The following is a 9,524-nucleotide window of genomic DNA, read 5'->3' on the forward strand; positions in this document are numbered from 1 at the left end:
CACTTTGGGAGTAAAATCTGACTGACATCTAACCTGACACTAAGACACTAAAGGATGGTCCCACTGTCTGAGCTTGCATCTTTGGACTTCAGAAGCCCTGGCAGTTTGTTGTTTCTCTGAGTCTGAAGGGCCTCTTCAGTAATTCTCTTGATTCCCACACAGGAAGACATTTTGGACCCAGGGCAGTGAAAGAAACCAGTGATATAGGAAGTGAAATGTGTCTGTGAAACAAGGAAAGAGGAAGGCACTTCCATTTCAAAGTGGAAATTTGTTCTCTTTGAGGAGGGCAGACTATTTGCATATGTTCTCAACAGGAGAAGGTTGGAAAAATGAGTTTGTCTGCAGAGCTTGGACTGTGGGGCTCCTCACCTGACAGCACACTTCTTTCATTGAGTGTCTTCCTCCCTGAGGAGAGGAACTCAAAGAAATATTGTGTCCCTTTTCGCATTTACGGTACATGCCAGTGCTCTGATGAAAGGTCCAGGTAGCAAGGATCAGAACACCGACCTGTCCTCATGTTCAGCAGGTGAGCGGCTGTTGAGACCTTTTATCCACAGTTGAGATCCCACTTACAAAGACGGCAGGTGTACTCAGAGGCCTATGAGGTGAATGAATGTAGCCCTGAAGCGAACACTGCCTCAGCCCAATCCTGTATGCAGGGAGGGGATGGCTCAACCTTCCTATTGCTCCAACTGGTTTTCCCTGCTTGGCTGGAGTTGAGAACGGCCAAAAAGGACTGCAGCTATGACCCAAGACCCTCTCTTATACCTGGTGGATTCTGAACTATAAGTCCCAAATGTACTCTTCAGGTAGTACCACAATGAAGCACATATGCCTTGTTTAATTATGCATTTTGAATTGGTTTCATTCTGTAATTGCATTTATATTGCCTCATCTTTATCTTTTCATACTTCTAAATTTATGTGATTTCCAGTTTTCTGAGGGTCTGCTACTGTACATTCATTCCCTTAGCGTATGCAAAAACAAACAGCACAGCTACTGCCCAACTGAGGGACGGGAACACAGATCTCTCCCAAAGCTGTTTAGACTATAGAATGATGACAAGTCTAGAGGGATAATCACCGAAAGTGTGCTTCATGTACTTCACTCTCTAATCACACCTGCTTCAACTGAAAGAGAACCTACACTCATGGAATTCATACAGAGACAAATATCCCAGAGTTCTAACATGGTGTGTATAGTCAGCAATAACCAACCTAAGCTTAAAAGCTGTAGGGAATATACAAGATGTAGGACCCTGAGAATTAAACTCAGCCAAAGATAGCACATCAATAGTCCAGAACAAATTGTCATGAGAGGGCTGCTCACTAGGAAGACCCTCCTGTAAATGTGGGAAAAGATACCATCTCAACAAATATACAAACCTCAGCCTAAAACACGAAAATACACAGAAAAATCCCACAACAGTGTTACTCCACAAGATGTAACTTCCTAATAAATTAAAAGATCCTAAAGTGAAAGAGTAACTGAGGTGGGGGAAAACGTGAAAGGAAGGAAGGCAACAGTAAAGAGGTACAAAAGTGTTATACTACTGGTTAGCTAGTGCAAAGAAAGGTTTGTCTTAGTATCAATTGTTGAATTTTTTATACCCACGTCTTGTACTCTGAGTAACATTTTTGAAGTTAATGCACAGTGTATTAACTATTATTACTCTCTTATAATTGTGATTTGAAATTTCTTGTTCTCTTTAAAATAAAAGAGAAAAAAGTCCATTGAAGTATTTTTTATAATTCTTTTTTTTTTGGTTTTTCTCCAGTACCGGGAACTGAACTCACGACCTTGCGCTTGCCAGGCAGGCGTTTTTGCCGCTGAGCTAAATCCCCAGCCCCTATAACTCTTAACAGACTTCTATGCTCATTAGCACATATTTGCAGTCATTAATATTTGCATTTCATATATGGAGTTCGTACTTGTACATTCAGTCTTGACAGAGTGCAGAATTTTCAGAGTGGAAAAAGGAAATAGGAAATCTGTGTGACCACTGGAGCAAAGCAGGTGAGGCAGAAATGTTGCTTGGTTTAGCCAAGAACTAGGGGGTTGCAAGATGCATGTGCCAGACAGGTATTAGGAAAAGGCCAATGTTCTCCTGGTCACCAAGGACCTGCATGACTGCAGCAGGCAATAGACACTGGGAAGTGGGGAGGGCTAATGCACCGTGTGATTCGGTGGCCATGGTGTGGTCATGTGTACCAGAGAGTTGAACACCTGAAGCTGAGAAAAGGCTGCACATCAGTTGGGACCAGTGTTTGTGTATTGGCCTCCCTGTGCCTCTCTCCTCAGAGGTGTCAGGGTAGATATTTGTGATATCAAGGCCTTCGCAGAGCTCTCATTGGCTGACAGAGGCTGAGTGATGCAACAAAGGATGGGTGGGGTTTCCACAACTGCAGCAGACCTCAGGAGAGGAAGCAGGAAGCTGGGCAGGGGAGAAAGGTCAGAAGGCTTAGCCATGAGTGAGGAAATCCATGAGGTACAGGGCAACTGGGTGGTCACTTTGGTAAAAACCCAGAAGCCCATGGTTAATCAGGAAGTGCCAGAAAACAGCTTGGAAAGGAAGAAGGAGGCAGAGACCGGAGCTGACTCACAGCAAAAGGAAGCAGAGGAGGTAAGATGACCATTCTTTGTCCTTTTGGCTGTGTCTTGCTCTTGGTTGATCCTGGGTGTCTGCCCGTGATCCCTCGACCCTGGCCCCTGGGCCCTGGCTCCTGGCCCCTGGCACCTTGCACCTCACCCCTGATCCCTGGACCTTCTGCCTTCTTGCACCCAATCCTTTCTCCTCTCAGGGTCCTTCTGCACTGCAGGGAATGGGCAGAGCAGGGCAGAGAAGGGCAGCTTCCTCCAGGCCCACTCTAACTGCTCTCTCCTCTCCTTTCCTTCCAGAGGCAGAAAGTCACCAAGGAAGTTCTACCAGTGCTGGAAGTTCTATCAGAGTGCAGAGAGACACCAGAAGCACTCAGTATTGGTGCTCTGATACAGAGGAAAGAAGAAGAAGATGGAAGAAGAAGACCAAGGTGAGGAGAAGCCCATGCTTCAGGTCCCGACTCCTGAGAGCCCAGTGGAGACCGCCAGACGAACAGGAGCCATACCCTGCAGGACTCCCACAGCTGTGCAGATGAAGACTCCAGGAGCTGTGCAGAAGACTCCAGCAGTTGTGCAGAAGAAGACTGCAGGAGCTGTGCTTAAGACTCCAAAGAGCATTCAGGTGAGAAGTCAGCTGAGCAGTCAGGTCAACCTTCAAGGGTCCAAATCTAGACAGTTAAGCACAGTGCAAAAGCTAAAGGAGGATTCTGCATTTCTGCACGTTCCCTTTCGGGGAATGAATGGAAGGTAGGGGAGAGAAAAGGGGAAGGGAGAGAAGAGAGATTAGAGAGGTGGGAGGGGGAGGAGATGGGTATGGAGGCATTAAAAGAGAAGGGCAGGAAATGGGCATTAAAAGAGAAGGGCAGGAAATGGGGGAGGAAGTGGGTGGAGAAGGAGTGAGGGTTGGAGTGAGTGATGGAGGAGGAAGAGAGGGAGGAAAAGAGGGAACGGAGAGGGATGAACCGCAATGGTTAGGGGAAGGATGGAGCTGTGGAAGAATGAGGAGTTAAGGCAGGGGAAATAAGAGAGGAAGGAGCAAGGGAAGGAAGCAGGGAGGTTGTGAGAGGTAATAAGGAACCGGAAGACAGGGACAGAGGCAGGGTGTAGAGAGGGAGGGAGAGGATTTGAAGAGGGATGAATGGAGGGGAAAGCGGGAGAGAAACGGGAAGGGGAGGGAGGGAAAAAGTTTGAGGGGAGGGTGAGAGGGATAGGGAAGAGTGGGAGGGCAAAGACAGAGGAAGAGAGGGGGAAAAGAGGGAACGTGTGGAGAGAGGAATGAGAAAGAGGTGAGTATAAGGGAGGAAACAGTGTGACGGAGGGAGTAGAAGGACAGAGAGGGTGGAGCTGGGGGAGAGGGACAGACGGGGAGCATGGGCAGGGTATGGAGGAAAGAAATGTGAGGGCGGGTGAGGAGAGGAAGGTGAGGGCAGAAGAGGAGAGTGAAATAACAAGATGAAGGTGAAGGGAGGAAGGAAGGCTTGAGAGGGATAGCAGGAGATGGAGCTGAGGGCAGGCGAGGTGAGCACACAGGAAGAGTATGGTGAGTGTGGTGGGGGACAGGGAGGTGAGGGTTGGGATTTGAGTGAGTGAGTGAGGGGGAAAGGGAGGAGGAGAGGGAGGGAGGAAATAAGGAAGGGGGAAGATTGGCAGTAGAGAGGAGGACAACAAGAAGAGAGGGAAGGAGGTGAGGAGAGTGTGGGAGGGAACAGGACAGGGAGGAACAGCAAGGAATGGGAGGGAGTGGAGTGGAGGGGGAGAGACAGGGGAACGAGGACGGGAAGAAGTGGAAGCGACATTGGAGGGAGAGCACAGAGCGGAGGGAACTGAAATGGAGCACAGGAGAGGGGAGGAAGACCATGAAAGCAAGAGGGCAGCTGCTGGAGGAAGAAAGGAACTAGGGCACACAGATTTTGGGATGAACTCTGGGTGAGAGGTAGAGTGCAGAAAAAGAAAGGCTGAGTAAAGAGTTTTTTCACAAACAGTTCCATGCTCCAACCTGACCTCTGGGAAGGAAGCAACATGTCACTCAGGCGTGGGGAAGAAAGGAAAAATGGAAGGATGGAATGAAGGAAGGCAGAAAGGAAAGAAGGCAGGAAGAAAAGGAAGCATGAAGGAACGACGGAAGGAGGAAGGTAGTTAAGGATAGCGGGAGAAAGCAGAGGAAAGGAGGACAGGACAGGAAAGACAGGAGAGGGATGAGCGGGAATGGCCAGGGCAGGTGTTGGAGAAAGAAGGGACTTGGGGTGCCAAACTCTGAGGATAAAATCAGGGTGATAACTACCATGGCACTGGAGAGCATGAACAGAAAAATAAAGGCTCCTCTTTCAGCATCAGACCCGGGACGCAGCTGTACTCTGTGACAGATTTAATATTTAAGTCCTCCCAAAAAGGTTAGAAGAAAGGGAGGGAGGGAACAGAGTGTAAGGGTGAGATGGAGGTGTAGAAGGAGGGGAAGGGAGGGAGGAGGAAGGCAAATAGGCAAGGCCTAGGGCACCTGTTTAAGAAAGGAAGGAACTGGGGTGCCAGCGTTTCCTGATACACTCAGGCCCACAGCTAGTCTGATTTTTGGCCCTGGAATGGAAGAGTAAACAGTTCTTGAAGCATCAGCTCCAGACCTCAGCTTCTATCTCCTGGAAGCGAGGTAACATTTCCATCAGGGGAAGGGAAGGAAGGAAAAATTAATGGATGGAGGGAGCCAAGGGGCAGGGAGGGACAGTGAGAGTTTTGGGATAGAGGAGAGGCAACAAGGAAAGTGAGGACAGGGCAAGGAGGACAGGGTAGGGACAGGGGGGAGGGTAGAGTGCAGATGTTAGAGGAAGGATTCTTGGGGTGCCGAGCTCTGAGGATCAGCCCAGATGATAGCTACACTGACTATGAGGAGCATGCATGAAAAGGACAGCTTTCTGTTTCACATCATTTCCAGGATCCAGCTCTCCTGGATGGAAAGTAACACTTCAGTAGGTCAGAGAAGGACAGAAAAATGGAAGGGAGGCAGAGGAGTTTAGGGAAAGGGAAACGAACATGAATGGGAAGGAGGGTCTGACTGAGGGTGGAGGGGAGTGGGAGGGAATGGGAGGAGAGTGGAGGGAGTAGGCAGGCAAAGGACAGGCCACTATTTGGAGAAAGTACAGAACAGAGGTACCCAGCTTTGGGGATAAACTCAGGTGGCAGGTACCATGTATGGAAGAGTAAGGAACTCTTTGAGTATCAGCTCTAGGCTCCAACCTTTGATCTGGAAAGGAAGTAACTTCAGTCAGGGATAGGGAAAGAATGAAGGTAGAAATGGTTAGATGGAGTTAGAGTTGGAGAAGGAGGGATGTGATTGGAGGGTGATGGATGGAATAGATGGAGGAAGGGATGGCTGGAAGCATGCAGAGGCCATAGGGGGAGGGATTGGAGTGGGAGGACATGGTAGGGGGAAATGGAGGCAGGCATGGGACTGGGCACCTATTGGAGAAAGTAACCACTAGTGTGCCCTGCTATGGGAGTAGAATCAGTTTGACAGCTAACTTGACACTGAGACACTGAAGGATGGTCCCACTCTCTGAAGTTGCTTTTTTGGAATTCAGAAGCCCTTGAAGTTTGTTGTTTCTCTGAGTCTCGAGTGAATCTTCAGTAATTTGGTTGTTTCCCACACAGGAAGACATTTTAGACCCAGGGAAGTGAAAGCAACCCATGACGTAGAAAGTGAAATGTGTGTCTGCGAAAAAGGGGAAGAGGAAGGCACTTTCATTTCAAAGTGGCAATTTGTTTTCTTTGATGAGGGCAGACCATGTGTGCATGTTTTCAGTAGGAGCAGTTTGGACAAATGAGGGTGTGGGCAGAGCTTTGATTCTGGGTCTCTGGACCTGATAGCAGACGTCCTTGCTTGAGTAGCTTCCTCCCTCAGGAGGGGAACTCGAAGAAGCATTGTGTCTCTTTTCGCATTTACGGTACATGCCAGTGCTCTGACGAAAGGTCCAGGTTGCAAGGATCAGAAGATCTACCTATCCTCATGCTCAGCAGGTGAGCGGCTGTTGAGCCCTTTCATCCATAATTGAGATCGTTCTGGCAATGAAGGCAGTAGAACTCAGAGGCTTATGATGTGAATAAATGTAGCACTGAGGAGAACACTGCTTTAGCCCTACCCTGTAGGCAGGGACAGGATAACTCAACCTTCTTATTTCCCCAACTTATTTTCCCAGTTTAGTGGGAGCTGAGAAGGACCACAAAGGACTGCAGCTATGACCCAAGACCCTCTCTTATACCTGGTGGATTCTGAACTATAAGTCCCAAATGTACTCTTCAGGTAGTACCACAACGAAGCACGTATGGCTTCTTTAATGATGCATTTTGAATTGGTTTCATTCTGTAATTGCATTTATATTGCCTCATCTTTATCTTTTCATACTTCTAAATTTATGTGATTTCCAGTTTTCTGAGGGTCTGCTACTGTACATTCATTCCCATAGTGTACTCAAAAAAAACCAGCACAACTACTGCCAACTTGAGGGATGGGAGCACAGATCTCTCCCAAAGCTATTTAGACTATATAATGATGACAATTCTAGAGGGAAAATCACCGAGAGTACGCTTCATGCACTTCACTCTCTAATCACACCTGCTTCAACTGAAAGAGGAACCACAGTCATGGAAATCATACTGAGCCAAACATCCCAGACTTCTAACATGGTATGTATACTCAGCAATCACCAAGCTAAGCTGAGCAGCCTCAGTTCACGTACACGATTTAGGACCCTGGGAATTAATCTCAGCCAAAGATAGCACATCAATAGTCTGGGACAAATTCTCATGAGAGAGCTGCTCACTAGGAAGATCCTCCTATAAATGTGGGAAAAGGTACCATCCCAACAAATACGCAAACCTCAACTCAGAACACGAAAATACACAGAAAAAAACCACAACACTGTTCCTCCACAAGTTTTAGATTCCTAATAAGTTATAAGATCCTAAAGTGAAAGAGGGACTATGGTGCGGGAAAAGGGGAAAGGAAGGAAGGCAACAGTAAAGAGGTACAAGAGTGCTTTACTACTGGTTAGCTAATGGAAAGAAAGGTTTGTCTTAATACCATTTGGAGAATTTTTTATACCCACATCTTGTAATCTGAGTAAATTTTTTGAAGTTAACAATACACAATGTATTAACTGCTATTACTCTCTAAATATCATGATTTGAAATTTCCTTCTATCTTTAAAATAAAAGAGAAAAACGTTCATTGAAGTATATTTTGTAATTCTTAACAGACTTCTGTGTTCATTAGCACATATTTGCAGTCATTAGTACTTGCGTTTCATGTATGGAGTTCGTACTTGTACATGCAGTCTTGACAGAGGGCGGAATTTATTTTCAGAGTGGAAACAGGAAACAGGAAAACTGTGTGACCACTGGAGCAAAGCAGGTGAGGTGAAAATGTTGCTTGGTTTAGCCAAGAAGTAGGGGGTTGCAAGAGGTGTATGCAAGAAAAGTATTAGGAAAAGGCCAATGTTCCCATGGTCACCAAGGGCCTGGATGGCTGCAAAAGACAATAGACACTGGGAAGTGGGGAGGGCTAATGCACTGTGTAGTGGGGTCGCCATGGAGTGCTCATGTGTACCAGAGAGTTGAACACCTGAAGCTCAGAAAGGCTGCATGTCAGTTGGGACAAATGTATGTGTCCTGGCCTCTCTGTGTCCCTCTCCTCAGAGGTGTCAGTGTAGAGATTTGTGAAGTAGGGGTCTCCCCAGATTTCCCATTGGCTGACAGAGGCTGAGTGATGGAACAAAGGAAGGGTGGGGTTTCCACAACTGCAGCAGACCTCAGGAGAAGAAGCAGGAAGCTGGGCAGGGGAGAAAGGTCAGAAGGCTTAGCCATGAGTGAGGAAATCCATGAGATACAGGGAAATTGGGTGATCACTTGAGTAAAAACCCAGAAGCCCATGGTTAATCAGGAAGTGTCAGAAAACAGCTTGGAAAGGAAGAAGGAGCTAGAGAGCAAGGCTGACTCACAGCAAAAGGAACCAGAGAACATAAGAGGACTATTTTTTGTGCCTTTGGCTGGGTCTTCCTCTTGGTTGATCCTAGGTGTCTGCCCCTGATCTCTCGACTCTGGCCCCTGGCCCCTGGCCTCTGGCACCTTGCACCTCGCCCCTGACCCCTGGACCTCCTATCTTTTTGCACCCAATCCTTTCTCCTCCCAGGCCCCTTCTGCAGGGCAGGGAATGGGCAGAACAGGGCAAAGAAGCTTCCTCCATGCCCACACTAACTGCTCTCTCCTCTCCTCTCCTACCAGAGGCGGAAAGTCACCAAGGAAGTGCTATCAGTGCTGGAACAGAGTGCATAGGGACACCACAAGCACTCAGCACTGATGCTATATTACAGAAGAAAGAAGAGGATGGAAGAAGAAGACCAAGGTGAGGAGAAGCCCATGCTTCAGGGCCCGACTCCTGAGAGCCCAGTGGAGACCGCCAGACGAACAGGAGCCCTACCCTGCAGGACTCCCACAGCTGTGTGGATGAAGTCTCCAGGGGCTGTGGAGAAGAGTCCAGCAGTTGTGCAGAAGAAGACTGCAGGAGCTCTGCTGAAGACTCCAAAGAGCAGTCAGCTGAACAGTCAGGTCAACCATCAAGAGTCTAAATTTAGACAGTTAAGCACAGTGAAAATGCTAGAGGAGGATTCTGCATTTCTGCATGTTCCCTTTCGGGGATTGAATGGAAGGGAGGAGAGAGAAAAGGTGAAGGGAGAGCAGAGGAAAGGGAGGGCAAGGAGAGGGGAAGGAAGTGGAGGGGAAGAGGAGGGTATGGGGAGGGTGCTGAGGCAAAAGAAATGGAAGTGGGGAGGGGGAAGGAAGTGTATGGGGAAGACAGGGACGTGATAGGCAAGAGAAGGGAGAGGGACAGAGAACAGAGGGGAGAGATAGAGATTGGAGGGGAGAGATGAGAGGAGGATAGA

At 47.9% G+C, this 9,524-nt stretch overlaps 1 long non-coding RNA gene across 1 annotated transcript; it reads left to right on the forward strand.

Annotated features, from left to right (window-relative positions):
- The first annotated feature begins 2,908 nt into the window (after positions 1–2,908).
- Positions 2,909–9,066, forward strand: LOC102021390. Its single transcript, XR_264814.2, has 4 exons — positions 2,909–3,220; positions 6,783–6,886; positions 7,949–7,996; positions 8,866–9,066. It is a non-coding gene; the product is annotated as an uncharacterized LOC102021390 (long non-coding RNA).
- The last annotated feature ends 458 nt before the right edge of the window (positions 9,067–9,524 follow it).

This window comes from Chinchilla lanigera, unplaced genomic scaffold, assembly GCF_000276665.1.
Source record: "Chinchilla lanigera isolate Chin_1 unplaced genomic scaffold, ChiLan1.0 scaffold00138, whole genome shotgun sequence".
NCBI classification, from domain to species: Eukaryota; Metazoa; Chordata; class Mammalia; order Rodentia; family Chinchillidae; genus Chinchilla; species Chinchilla lanigera.